This window comes from Pogona vitticeps, chromosome 3 (assembly GCF_051106095.1).
Source record: "Pogona vitticeps strain Pit_001003342236 chromosome 3, PviZW2.1, whole genome shotgun sequence".
Taxonomy (NCBI): domain Eukaryota; kingdom Metazoa; phylum Chordata; class Lepidosauria; order Squamata; family Agamidae; genus Pogona; species Pogona vitticeps.
The window spans coordinates 253957470-253972533 of NC_135785.1; the positions used below are offsets into that span (position 1 = coordinate 253957470).

The window sequence follows — 15064 nt, forward strand, 5'->3', positions numbered from 1 at the left end:
GTATAGTTTCTGGAGAATCAGATTTCGTCTTTAAATCAGAGGGCGGGCAAAGTATGGGCCATGGGCCAAATGCCACTCCCAGTGCTATGTATGTGTCCCCTCAGACTCTATGCTCCCAGAAGCCTCTAGATATTGTGTCCATCCACTCAGAGCCAATTTGACATCCTGACATAAGCCCAGAGGAGCTGTTTTTCAAAATGTTGCAGCTGCTGGAGAGACCATGGGGCTTCCAACAGCGAGGCTCGCTCTTTGCCCTCCACCTAGGATAGAGCGAGACTGTCTCAGTCTCTCAAGACTTGTGAGGCAGAGAGGGGAAAGCCTGAGGTACTAAAAGGGGCTTTCCCCCCTCACACCACCCTCTTCTTTTTCCGGCACCCACCTGCCCTCCTTATTTCTAGTGTGAGTTTTTCTGGTCGCCTTAAGGGGCCAGATATGAATTTTTGACCTTCATCCTGATTGGCCTTTGGATGGGGGGAATTTTTTTGCCTAGCCCACACTGGACAGGGGTTGTTGGCATTTTGGTGGAAAATTTTCAGTCACACTGGCAGTTAGTGTGTCCCACTGTAATTTCAGGTAAGCCAACAGCGCATCCGACCTCCCGGCACTGCAGATCCTGCGATTACAGTGCCTGTGGGGGAGACGATGCGCTGGGCCACTTCTGGACCAACAGTCATCAACAATCTTCAACTAAAGATGGCTTGAGGTCTGGGGGTGTTTATTAGTGGCCAGCTTGGTTCCTGCTGTCTTTAGACCGCTGGAACCTGGGGCCGGGGACTTGCCCATTTCTTGATCAAGGGGTATTTGGATCCCCCTGCCATGTACCTTTTCTGCACTACAGCAGGCCCCCATCCGTTTGCCAAAGGTTGGCAAAATTTGAACCTGAATTTATATTAATAAAGTGTGGCCCGTATTAAACCCATATCACTGCCTGGCGTCCTTATTCTGGGGTTGGGAGGGCAATGACAATCTGTGACTTCCTGTTTCCAACCCATGGCTCAACATGGGAATGACCTAAATTGGCTCATCATAAAGATGAAGGAAACATTACAGAGAATTCTTGAGCAGCCACCACCACCACCAAGGAAAGCACTGGAGGCGGAAGAACAACAAGACAGAGTGGAGGAGGAGAAGGCTGAGGAGAGATTTAACCTAGTGCAGGAAGCACCATGGACAAGGATTACATTTTGGAGCGAAAGACGAAGATACTAATGGTTGTTGTGGGTTTTTCAGGCTCTTTGGCCGTGTTCTGAAGGTTGTTCTTCCTGACGTTTCACCAGTCACTGTGGCCGGCATCTTCATTCTGGAATTCTCAGAAGATGCCGGCCACAGAGACTGGCGAAACGTCAGGAAGAACAACCTTCAGAACACGGCCAAAGAGCCCGAAAAACCCACAACAACCATTAGATCCCGGCCATTAAAGCCTTCGCGAATATATTAAGAAGATACTCTTCACCAGTGAAACTGATACCACTCTGATGGCAGAAAGTGAGGAGGAATTAAAGAACCTTGTAATGAGAGTGAAAGAGGAGAGTGCAAAAAACGGTCTGAAACTCAACATCAAAAAAACTAAGATCATGGCCACTGGTCCCATCACCTCCTGGGAAATAGAAGGGGAAGATATGGAGACAGTGTCAAATTTTATCTTCCTGGGCTCCATGATCACTGCAGATGGAGACAGCAGCCCTGAAATTAAAAGGCGCCTTCTTCTTGGGAGGAAAGCGATGACAAATCTTGACAGCATCTTGAAAAGCAGAGACATCACCTTGCCAACAAAAGTCCGAATAGTCAAAGCTATGGTTTTTCCTGTCGTGATGTATGGAAGTGAGAGCTGGACCATAAAGAAAGCAGACCGCCGAAGAATTGATGCCTTTGAATTGTGGTGCTGGAGGAGGCTCTTGAGAATCCCCTGGACTGCAAGGAGAACAAACCTATCAGTTCTAAAGCAAATCAACCCTGAATGCTCACTTGAAGGACAGATCCTGAAGCTGAGGCTCCAGTACTTTGGCCATCTCATGAGAAGAAAAGAGTCCTTGGAAAAAACCTTGATGTTAGGAAGGTGTGACGGCAAGAGGAGAAGGGGACGACCGAGGATGAGATGGCTGGACAGTGTCTGCGAAGCAACCAACATGAACCTGACACAACTCCGGGAGGCAGTAGAAGACAGGAGGGCCTGGCGTGCTCTTGGCCATGGGGTCACGAAGAGTCGGACACGACTAAACGACTAAACACACAGTGAAACTGCAAAACCACTTTCAGATTCTGGAAGAGAAGTCTGGCAGACAGCATGCAAGAGGAAGGCAATGGAGGGTGTGACATTCTACCCAGTGTTCCCTGTTTGTTTTCCCAAAACCAAGGTTCACTCTGGCGACATTTTCTCTTTCATTCGCTGCCACCAGTGGATATCCCTTATCCACACTTGCCCAATATTTGAATCAGACACTTGTTGCCAACATAACTTGTTTATTTAGATTGCATTTGAATCACAGATGTTCTTTTTAATCATTGTATAGAATCATTCACTAAAACTTCTTATCTTTGGTTACATGTTCAATTCTTCATTTATTTTACTGATTTATTCTCTTTAACCAACTTATTAGTAATACCAGTTCTCTCAAGTTCTCTGACTATCTCTCTGTCTTGACGATTCAGTCTCTCTCCTTCACACTCTCATTCTCTCTTTCACCTTCTCCCTTCCTAACTCTCCCTCTAACTGCCTCACTGACTCCGCCCCTCCTGCCCTCTCATAGGCTCCTGCACTTGAGCTTCAGCTATGAGTGACAGGCGTGACGTGGGCAGTCCGTCACAGCGGGGACTTGAGTTGTGGGACTTGGTGTCAAGTCAGACTTAAGTCACACCGGAAACTCAAGGCTTTTTTCAAAGGCTCTGACTCAACTTGTGACTTGGAACCCTCACACCCCTCTTTTTTTCTGGGGAAAAACTTGTTTTTAATAGGAACCCAGATTTGGGACTTGGAACTCAGGACTTGGTACCAAAGACTCAGACTTGGGACTTTGTAAATGCAAATTGCAGCTTTAGCAGATTAATTCGCGGTCCAGGCAGTCCAGAAATAACGTACATACACTCCAGCAGCTTTTCCCCCACCAACATATATTTACAAGATATTTACAGTAGTTCACTCCAGCAGCATAACATGCAGAATCATCACCAAGCAGGAAGAAGTTACATAGACTGTTCAACTTACACTTACAGATCCAATCAGATTACAAGTTGCATCATCTATGAGTTGCATCATCCATGAGTTGCATCATCCATGACTCAGCAGTGTTCAATATGGCTTCTCATTAATACACCATTCTGCTCAGGCCTGTAATTTTCCTTGACAGACTTGGACTTAAAGACATGTCAACATCCTCAGAGGAGGATATACAGGAGACCCCACAGAAGGACATGAGAAAGGGAGAAACTCACCTAAGCAGTCACTGAACCCAAAACATACACAAAGAAGAGTAGTAGTGGTAGTAGTAGGAGACTTCTCTACTGGATGGGACTGAAACCAAAATATGCCAGGAATATTCCATGCACCCATCAGGTATGCTGCCTCCCTGGAGGACTAATTAGGGATGTGACAGGAGGATTGCCATCACAACACCCACAGGCAACTTTCTTCTCATCCATGTGGTACCAAATGACACAGCCAAGAGGAACGGCAAAGAAATCACGGAAGACTTTGAAGCTCTGGAAGGAAATGCAAGGACTTTGGGGCCCTTGAAAGCTTAGGTCTTTCTCTCAAGTGAGTCAAATTTTTGTGCCTGCCGATGTCTGTTTGTCAGGCGGAAATTCCAGAATGGAGAATTCTGTGATTTATAGTTTAAAAATAACAAAAACAACCAGGAATGCTACATCCCTAATATTGGTCTTCATAACATCTTCAGGGGTCTTTCTTGGGAAGGCGTGTCACAAGGTATTCCTTCCCTAAGCATTCCATTCCATCACAAGTAAATCCCCAGTGTCTTAGAACAAGTATACTGTTCCTGTTTTTAAAGAAGAGGAAGAAAGGAAGAATAACAGGGGAAGAACCACTTCACTGGTATAAGAAGATATTTTAAGATTCTGTGTTTGGCCTTCAAAATGCACCTGAGATTTGGGGAAAGTGGTGGATCAAGTAAATCCTAATTCCAGTCTCTGATCTGTGGAAATAAATGGTCTTTTTATGAGTTTAAATTGTATTTTTATGTATCTCCGGTCCATCTTTCTGCTTTCTCCTAAGGCACATGTTCTGGGGTGTGAGGCAGTTTGTGAGGTGATAAAGGTTGCGCAAGCAAGATGTCTGTTGCTTTCAGCTGTCTCTGAGACGACCACTGGTCATCTGCAGATATGTGAGTTGGTTTAATAGAGCCAAAACTGGTATTCGTTACATCTCCTGAAGTTGAACGGAAGAACAGGGAGAGACTGAAAATCACGGTGGAGCTATATTTCAGCATGCCACTCTATTCCATCTTCTTTTTGGTCTTCTTTCTGCTCTCATCTAAGCATCTGAATTGGAGCTTGGTATGGACCCATTTAGAAATGGTTCGTATTGCCAAGATAAGCTGCCATGCTGTGCAGGACTAGCGGATGTATCTGAAAAACAGAGACCCTTATGAGAAATAAACACAGCAAGACTGAAAGAACTGGGAATGTTTAACCTGGAAAAAAGAAGACTGAGGGGAGATTTGATAGCACTTTTCAAATACTTGAAAGACTGCCATACAGAGGAGGGGCGGCATTTGTTCTTTATCATCCCAAAGTGTGGGACACATCATATTTATTTATTTATTTATTTATTTATTTATTTATTTATTTATTGGACTTATATACCGCCCCATAGTGCTACAAGCACTCTCCGGGCGGTTTACAATTTTAATTATACAGGCTACACATTGCCCCCCCCAGCAAGCTAGGTACTCATTTTACCGACCTCGGAAGGATAGAAGGCTGAGTCAACCTTGAGCCGGCTACCTGGGATTTGAACCCCAGGTCGTGAGCACAGTTTTAGCTGCAGTACAGCGTTTTAACCACTGCGCCACGAGGGCTCACATTATAGGAAGCCAGAGTTAGCCTGTATATCAGGAAAAACTTCTTAACTGTTAGAGCAGTATGACAATGGAACCAATTATCTCAGGAGGTGGTAAGTGCTTCAACACTAGAGACATTCAAGAGAAAATTGGACCACCATTGTCAGATGTACTTTGATTTGGATTCCTGCATATATGAGGAGGTAGGATTCAATGCTTCATAGACTCTTTCCAACTTCATTTTTGTATAATTCTATGATTCTAATTAATGGTACCTTTAAAGGTTTTAAGTGTTTGCCCAGGACATGACAATAACACCAATGAAGGCAGGAATGTGTCTATAAACAGCAGGAACATAAATCCTGATTTAATTTGTCCGCTCATGGTAAATAGAAAAAGCTCCAAATGGCTCTTCTCACTGGAAGACACATCAGGCTTTTAATGTGGTATTGGGCTCATTTTTGTGCTTTAAAATGTGTAATATTGGTAAATGTGATACTTATTGCCTTGAATCATGAATTAGTAAAAAAAATATTAGTAAGATTTGATGGTTTGTTGGTATCTTTGTGATAATTTAGCTTGTGCTGCTCCAGTTACTACATTTGTCTGCATGTGCTTGGTGTCACAAAAACAAAAGATGCCAATCTTGCCCAGAAACAGAAGTTTTGTTCAAGACATATTTTGTACAATTAAAAAAAACATGCTGAGGGAAAAGATTGACATTTTGGTTTCACAGTCACCAAGCTGCGTTCTCTCAGAGGTGTTACCATATGCTTTTAGTGTGTTGAGATAAGATGATCTGCATAAAATCTCAAGAGTCATGAGGCTATTTCACATTTATGCACAGCTGTGATGTAGCATAGTGGCCACGCTGGGTGTAGTACTCTGGGAATTGTAGTAAAGGGAAAAATGCCACATCCTTCCCATCTGTGCTTAGCAGGCACTTCCATTCTCACGGAAAGGCTTCATGCTTCTACAGAGCACACCTGAATCAAAGTGCAAATTAAATGTAAGAATCTCACATTCCTGCACTACATTTTGTAAAAGTCCTAAAAAATCATTTTTTCTAAGTTTTGCCCTACCCAAAACAGTGTCTCAAAAACACCACCACTGGAAAAAGAAAACTAATTCAAAAGCAATTTCTTCTACATCCGTTGCATTGGGATTTTAAAATATATGGAAGAATTTTCGGCATAGCTCCAGGTTGTAGCTCGATTTTACCTTCAATACGTAAGAAACAAGAGACTTTGGCTTTGTAGGGCTGCTGGATGCTTTCTTTGCAATTTACCTCAAGAATGCACATATCAGAGATGAGACTGTATTAAGAGATAATGTGTTCTTGAAATAACGTAGAATACGTTGCTCTCAGCAAATGCCCTGAGAAGTGGAAACCCTACTAAATTCCTACAGTGTCAACTGTAACGATCAAATTTTACTTAAACAAATATGATTAAGTGTCAAGCTAGTAAAATGTGATACCTTCAGAGAAAGATCAGGAGAAGGACAAATTATCTGGCTTGGTCCGGATACTCTGAAATAAAGATGGGAAACATCTCTCTTTAGCTTTCCAAATGCAATTGATGCGACCATTGTTAGTACAACTGCCTCCATACAGAGTAATGGTTACCAACCTTGAGTTCTCAGATGTACTTGGACTACAACTCCCAGAAATCCTAGCCAACACAGCTAGTGGTAAAGGATTCTGGGAGGTTTAGTCCAAGAACATCTGGGGAACAGAGATGGACACTTAAGTGCGGTTTGGCTGTTCAGTGTGGTTCAGGCCCACAGGTGCTGTATGGGTGTCCTGGATTCTGTGGCCCTCCTCCTTCTGCAGTCACCCACTCTGAAGTGCTATTTCTGATGGAAAGAAGCATGTAGTAGAACCCAGGGTGCCTATGCAATGCCTGTGAGCCTCATCCACTGAACAGCATTGAACCACCAAAGCGTAGTAACTGCCCATCTCTACTGGGGACCCAAGGTTGGGTACCGCTGATATAGAGGTAGCCTCTGTCGGAACTTACCCTCCCACGAACCTTTGTGCATCACATGAAATCCTTGGGACTCACACATTGAAGTGAGCAATTTTTCTTTCTGTGTGCCATAAATGGCACAGGGATGGTAGGAAGGTTAGAGAGTTGCTCTACCTCCTGCCAGTTTAAGGACTTTTACTCTCATCATTCGGCCTGGGAGGTTTCACCAAATTATGGGAGCAGAGGTTCTTTAATTCCAAAAATCTCATTCCTAGTTGCTTTTTCCACAGGGTTGCATCCACAAAAGAATGTTCTACAAAAGAATGTTTTAGGCTAGTTTAAGGTGGTTCACAGTAAAGTTCCCCATGGAGTGGAGTGAGCCCTCAGGGAGTCAGTGAGAAAGATTGCTGTATGTGCAGAAACACAAAATACATGTGACTTATCCAAGTAAATTGGCAACTATTGGATTTTCAGGCAGACACCCCCCCAAAAAAAACAACAACACAAAGTGAGAATTCATTAATTGCTAGTGACAATTAATGTCTGTAAGTGATGCCATTTGTCTTCTCCAGGTGCAACGAAGCAACAGGATTTGAGCCGACGGTTGAATTTCCCCCCTAAAAAAAGATAATTATAGTTCTTCTTGAACAGAAGCTTTATCAATGTTTCAAATTGCTTGCTGTGCAAGTAAACACAATTCAGTGATAACTAATAAATAAAACAGTGCACTTCTCAAAAGTAATTTTGTAGTAAGTCAGGGATGTGCTTATTCATGGGGGTGCGCAGGAGCTGAATCAGCAAAAACTGGAGCAGAGTTCTGAAATATCTGCCAGTTTTTATAGAATAACAAGTCAACTCAAGATAGCTGTATTGCACAGTCTGAGATGGGAAACCAAATACTGTTTCCAACAAAAGATGCTATTACACCTATTTTAGTCCATGCACTTAGTTATAGGACCATTCATATGCCCATATGCTTCATTGCGATCAGGATGGCTCTATCTCAGACGTCAGGAGTTTTTCATTAAGAAGGTTTTATGATGAATATGGATGAAGTGTGGTGGTATCTAGCTTGGGTGGCTTTAAAGGAAGATCAAAGATATTCAAGGAGTACAAGTCTGTCAGTGAACACTGGTTATGAAGGTCATGATAGTTACATCGGCTGTTTTCACACTGAAGGAGCACATGCCTCAACATAATAGTTGATTTTGAGGAGTGCCAGTAGAAGAATGTGCCAGTAGAAGAATGCTATTGTGTTCATTCATGCTTTATATGAGGACTTCTCAAAGGTGTTTGCCATTTAAATCACAGGTTCTGTGAGAAACAGGATAGATCTTGAGCGTATTTCTGGCTCATCATAGATTTCACTAGAATCTCTTATGATCCTCACAGAAACTATTGCTACTTCTCTTTCATTGTCTTCTATTAAACACTTTGGTCCATGTGAAGGAGCTTAACAGAATGATGAGAAAGATCAGGCACAACATAGTAATTTCACCTTGAAGGCCTCGTTGGTCTGTCACCTACATTACAATTACTTCCTTTAGTGGCTATGTGTAACACGAAATTTAGTCCTGAGTGTAAACAGATGAAAGAGAAAGTGGAGATTCTTGATTTCTCTGTCAGATGTTTCAGACCCCAGGTTTGGTTGTTTTGTGCAGAGTTTTGAAACCTGCTTTCTTTATACTCTCAAGATGGCCAAAGATTTTATAGGCTTTAGAATAATGATTGGTAGAGTGATCTACAGTAGTTACATTAGAACATCACATGGCAAAACAAAAGGGATCACAGAAATATTAAGGGAAGAACTCATTTGCAGAAAGTGGTTGGTTATATGCATTTGACTATCCCAGTGTATCAATCTTTTTGTGACATTGTTGAATGATTTGAGGACTAGGTTTGGCTTATGCAAAGGGTCGCCATCTGAGTGTTATTTGGGTAATCGGGAAGAATTGTTATCCCAAGCTACAGCAATCTTGGCTTTATTTTTTTGTCTTTCCTTTAAATGAATGACTTGGCTCCCTTGAGCCATTTTGAGATATTTGCTCAGCAAGTGTATTTCTGCAATGCACCTGCTCCCTCACTGCCAATAGAGCAATGAGGGTTTGAACTGACATGAATCCACAGTTCTTGTCTTTCTAAAGATGTTCACAGTGGATTGTTTCTTCCAGCCAATGTTCTTGTTCAACACAGCTCCTTCATTACTTTTGAAGGGAGGCTTTGAGCCAAAATAATCCCTTATGAATTTAAGGGTAAGCATGCAGCAGTTGCCCCTCACCTACAGACTCCCTTTTGGTTGATCAGTCACAGAACCAATTTTTCAACTCGTTTGAGATGGAGAGAGCCGAAGGTAGCCTTTCAGAAGGAGAAAATGTTTACACAATTGCACTTTTTGTATAAATGAATAGGATTCTGGCCTTCATGTTCATGCTACTATATTGAATGGTGTCCCCACATTCTGAGATGATTAATCCAATACTTTCTGTCCAAAAATGAAGGAAAGATAGCCTGAACCAAGACTGAGAGAATTAAAGTTTCATGCAGACACTGACATTTTCCTAATTCTTTAATTGGAAAACCTGCGAGGGAGCTTTTGATCTGGCAGCTTCCAGGTTGTGGAATTTGGGTTGGTCCCTTTCCTTTTATCCTTCCACCGAAAGTTGAAGACTCACTTCTTCAGGAAGGCTTTTTATCATACCCGGGTCCCTGAATGCTGTTTTATAAGTTGAGTTTTAAAAGTTGTAAATGTTTTCAATCATTTTTAAAATGTTTTAACTGATTCTATAATTCAATTGGCTTTTAACGTATAAGTTGCTTTACATTAAAATCTAAATTTTTTAGAATCAATTAATCATCATGAGCTACCTTGAGTTCTCTTATCAAAAGGTGGCCTCTAAATAAATCAAATAAATAAATAAATTAAATAAAGCCCATGAAATGTGAAGCATATGCTTTGCTGCTTAGCTATAGTTCTTTTGCAAGCACATTGATCCTCTGTACCTACTTAACTCTCGGGCAACAGGATAGCAAAATACTTTTACACGGAGTGTTCTAAAATATTTTGCAATTTTGCAGAGAATGTTTTTACCAGAGCAGGGACTCAGTTGAGAGTATCAGACAATTTCTCACCATCATGGCTAATATAAAGAAGAATTTTCTACTCGTTGTACACAAAGAGGAGAAAAGCAAGGACACCCAGCTTTATTGAGGACATGGTGTCAGTGCGACAGTGTCTGAACTGTGTGCCAAAAGATGCTATGTATCAGGAACAAGTTGTGCGATTCACTGTTGAGTCGAACTTAAGTAGCACTAGCAACTCAACCTGGACTTAACTCAGTTTTTTTCCCAATGACTTGGTTTCGACTTGTGACTCAGACCTATTTTTACAAGTCACATTTTCAAGTCCCTATTCTTTTAGGGAAGGACACCATAAACCTAGAAGAAGCTTTGTGAGGCTTACTAGAAGATGCAAGAGAGGCAGGCAAATGGCAGCAAATGGTGATAGAAGAGGTAGCAACAGGGAGGTAAGGTTTTTGAGAGGGTTGGGGGTGGAAGGGTGAAAGAAGGTCAACAGGAAGGGCATATTGGACCAAACGTTCATAAGCTTTAGACTTCCTCACACACGCCCTACACAGAATCCACACACCCCTTCCTTTTCTTTCTGGGAAAAAAAATCTTATTTTTAATAGGGGCTCGGAACTTGGTGCCAATGACTCAAAACTCAAACTCAGGAGCAGACCCAAAGACTTGTTAACATCCCTTCCATGTACAAATCAGCCTTATAGGCAGAGCTTGGAAGTAATAAGTTAAGCAATGTGTAACACAGATATAACAAACTGGAACAAAGTTACTTTATGGGTGAAGCACTAAAGTAACATTTTCTAATTACTTTTAAAAGTTTTTCTTATCAATTCTAAGGGTTTTTTCCCATCTTCAAAAAAAGGTAACAGAAAGTAACAAAAATCGGTCAGCTGTAATCTATCGAAGAACACTTTCTGAGTTTTAATGAGTAATGACAACGTGTACCTTTTGAAACAATGTAATTATTTTTTAAGTGTAACTCTTTGACTTCTGCCTGTATATCTGTGGTATTTGGACATTTTTATTTTTATCTCATAATGTAGCTAGCAAGGCTGCTTTAGCTGCCATTACAAAAGGACAAGTTCTGGGAGAATGTATTAGAAGAATGTATGACCTCTTCATGTCATAGCTATATCTCGGTCCATTACTGTGGCATATAGCAGTAATTGCATAAACATTGATCGATGTTATCAGGAGACCCACACACAAACCAAATTCTGGCAGTGATGCAGATATTTTTGTTCTCCAAATAAATGATCCTGCTTCCCTATAGACCTGAGGCGAGTGCAACTAACCTCCTTTGTAGCTTATATTTCACCCAATCAATACTATATATTAAATAATGCCTTAAAAAAACTTGGTGCTATCTTAACAGGATTTGGTTTACAAGTAATGCTGTATCTAAATCAGAACTCCTAATTAGAACTTCTCAGCTTCTTGGACTAACCGTCCCAGAAGCCTTCACTACTAGCTATGCTGGCCAGAACTTCTGGAAGTTGTAGTCTAAGAACATCTGGAGACCCAAATTTGGGGACCATTGTCTTAGAGGACTAAGAGACCATTCCATTAGAGATGACTCTTGGTGTTTGCCTCTGCTTTAGGAAATATGGGAAGAAAGAAAAATAAAGACAGTTTACAATCATTAATAATAACAATCAAAGATATAACAAATAGAGGTTGCCAATTTTCTCAACATTTCCTGCACAAAATATAAATAAGTTTTCTGTTCAAAATATGGGGGGGGGGGTTGCATTAAACAAATCCCTTCAAATTTCTAAACAAAAAACGGGCTAAAATGCCAAAAAGAATGCATGAAAACTCCTGTTATCTCACCCAGCTGGAAGAAAAACTTCAGAAAATTAGTCATTCTCACCCAAAATGAAGATTTACATACATACCTAACAATCAAAAGAAAAAAAAAGAAGAGGATGGTTTTCTGGCAGAAGAGCCTCAACCGCTTTAAGCCAGTTCTAGTTACTTCTCTAGTTACGAGGAGGTGGCCTTGTTATTTACATGTTATTTCCTACCATGGGCTACAGGCATGCAAAAAGAACTAAAAGTAATAATTTCAGTAACTCTTAAGTAGCATAAAAGGAAAGAGTTACATGAAGAACAGTAGCTATAATCTACAGTGGTTAATCATCATCATTAGCATCTCAGAACGTCAGGGCTGGAAGGGATCCTGTGGATTATCCAATCCCTGTCAAGGAGGCACTGTGGGGAATCGAACTCCCAACCTCTGGCTCCACAGCCAGAGACCTGAACCACTGAGCTCATGGTCGAAACAGAGGGCACAGATACCACATCATTTCATGAGGGGGGAAACCCTTTTTGATAGTCATGTACTACCTTTGTGAGGACCATTTGGATGTTGCAAATTTGTAATTTTCCAAGCTGTGGTTCTGAAGCCACACCTACCGGTCGAGATCCTGTTGTTCTGCTCTATGTGCCCAATGTTGATGATGTCATCACCAGCAGCAAGTCACCATGGACCAAAACAGCTTTGAGGTACACAGGTCATACACAATACAATGAAGCACACTCCAAACCCCCTAAAGATTTCAGCCACTTTTTTCCCATCCTAGACTGTTAGGAATCCTGTGTTAAGGCTAGTTGGTATTGAATATTGTGGGACAAACCGAAAGCACTTCTTTTATTTTGGCATCTCTTTCTACTCAACCCCTGCTCTTTCTCTTTTTATAAACATCTGCATCCTCCAATGCAACGTGATACATCCTCAGCTCCATAGAGTCTCCTCTGTCCCTCGATAGCCTTCATTTGATATGAGCATTTACTGATCCTGCTCGATTTTTTTTCTTCTTTTAGAACTGAGAATGGCCTGCTAGAATATTTATAAGACTAAAATTGAGAAATATAATGGGGGGCCAAGGCAGAATACCAAATATAACATGCGGGTTTCATAAAGCACACACTGGAATAATTAAGCAGCCGAGTGGCAGTGCTACGCTCTCGCTTGGCTACAGCGAAAGAACATGACAATACACCAGAGGACTTGGGCAAAGGCAGAATATTGTAAGGTGTTTTTTGCTTGTTATCCTGACAATATTGGTAACATGGCTCAGAATTAGTCTCCAGTTGCCGCCAAGCTCCTGCTCTGCAAATTTTAGGCATGGGATTTTCGTAATTCATGGACTACAATACACCAGAGTCTGTCTGGAGCAGATGTCTGGGGTTGTAGTCCATGAATTACAAACAAATGAACAACAACAACAACAAAAAACCACCCAATTTTCACCTGAAAATAAGGTACAGTTCTTTAATGCCTTGTTTTGTCTTCTACCCCTCTTGCAAAATTAGAACGTGAGTGGATTTCTGAGCACTTGTAGTTTGGAGTTGTTGTTTTTTTCGTGATGGGTGGGGGAGAATGCAGCCCACAGAAGGTCCTGGGGGAGGCAAACTATTTTCCAGATGGGGGAAGCCTGGCTATGAGCGAGAAGGATCTTGGAATCATTATACATCACAAGCTGAATATGAGCCAACAGTGTGATGTGGCTACAAAAAAGGCAAATGCTATATTAGGCTGTTTTAACAGAAGTATAGTCTTCAAATCCCACAAGGTACTCGTTCCCCTCTGTTTGGCACTGGTTAGGCCTCACCTTGAGTATTTTATCCAGTTCTGGACACCACACTTCAAGAAAGATGCTGACAAATTGAAACAAGTTCAGAGGAGGGTAACAAGGATGATCAGGAGCTGGAAACCAAGCCCAATGAGGAAAGACTGAAAGAACGGGGCATGTTTAGCCTTGAGAAAAGAAGACTGACAGGAGATATCATAGCACTTTTCAACTATTTGAAAGGCTATCATACAGAGGCGGGGCAGGACCTTTTCTTGATCATTCAAGAGTGCAGGACATGCAACAATGGGCTCAAGCTATAGGAAGCCAGATTTCGGTTGAATATCAGGAAAAACTTCCTGTTAGAGCAATATGGCAATGGAATCAGTTATCTCAAGTGGTGGTGAGTGCTCCAGCACTGGAAGTATTCGAGATGAATTTAGACAACCACCTGGCAGATATCCTTTGATTTGTATTCCTACATTGAGCAGGAGGTTGGACTCAATGTCTTTATAGGCCCGTTCCAAGTTCACTGTTTTATGATTCTATGACTCTATGATTTTTTTGTCACACTTGCGCATTGGAAACAGAAAGGATAATGAATGGAAATCTAGTGCTTTCCTAGTGTCTTAATATTTTATATGTTGGCGTTAATTAGTGCCCATACATTGCTTGAAAGAGAGCTAGTGGAGTAATAGACTAGGATTCAGGCAACCTGGGTTCAATTTCCCATTCTGCCATGGCAACTCACCACTGATGGGTGGAGGGGTAAACCATGCCTTGATCATCTCACATACTCTGAAAATATCAGGAAAATGTATTAACTGTTAGAACAGTACAACAATGGAACCAATTAACTTGGCAGGTGGTGAGCACCAATGCTGGATTCATTCAAGAGAAAATTGGACAACTATCTGTCAGATCTGCTTTGACTTGGATTCCTGTATTGAGTGAGGGTTGGATTTGATGGCCTTCTATTGAAGCCCTACTAGGTTTCCTGTGAGTCAGAAGTGACTTGATGGCACATTGATTTTAAACTTAGAACCATAAAAGGGTGGACATAAGTGGACTGAATGAGTAAACCAGAGACCCCTACAATGGCTTGGTAACTTTCTATATTTTTAAAGCTCAGATCAACTTTGAATGGGAATGAGAATATTTGTTCTCTTCTCTCATCTCTCATGAGCTTTCATAGTACAGAAGAACATCCATAGATTTATTGGCTGATGTTCTGTTGCTTAGTGTTATCAGTCACAACTAGAGCAGGCATTCAGCCTGGAGGCAGGTGGTGCAGCATGGCCTCTCCCAATTTGAAGAGACCCTTGTCCAGCAGGCCGAGGCAAAGAGGCAGTCCCGAAACCAGCAAAATCAGGGAGCTGGACAGGGAACAGATTGTATTTGTCTTCAGTGTGGAAGGGATGGT

General features: G+C 41.6%; 1 long non-coding RNA gene across 1 annotated transcript in view; it reads left to right on the forward strand.

Annotated features, from left to right (window-relative positions):
- The window catches only part of LOC144588087 (uncharacterized), a 419097-nt gene that overhangs the window by 202807 nt on the left and 201226 nt on the right, over positions 1 to 15064 (forward strand). The gene's annotated exons all lie outside the window — the stretch shown is intronic.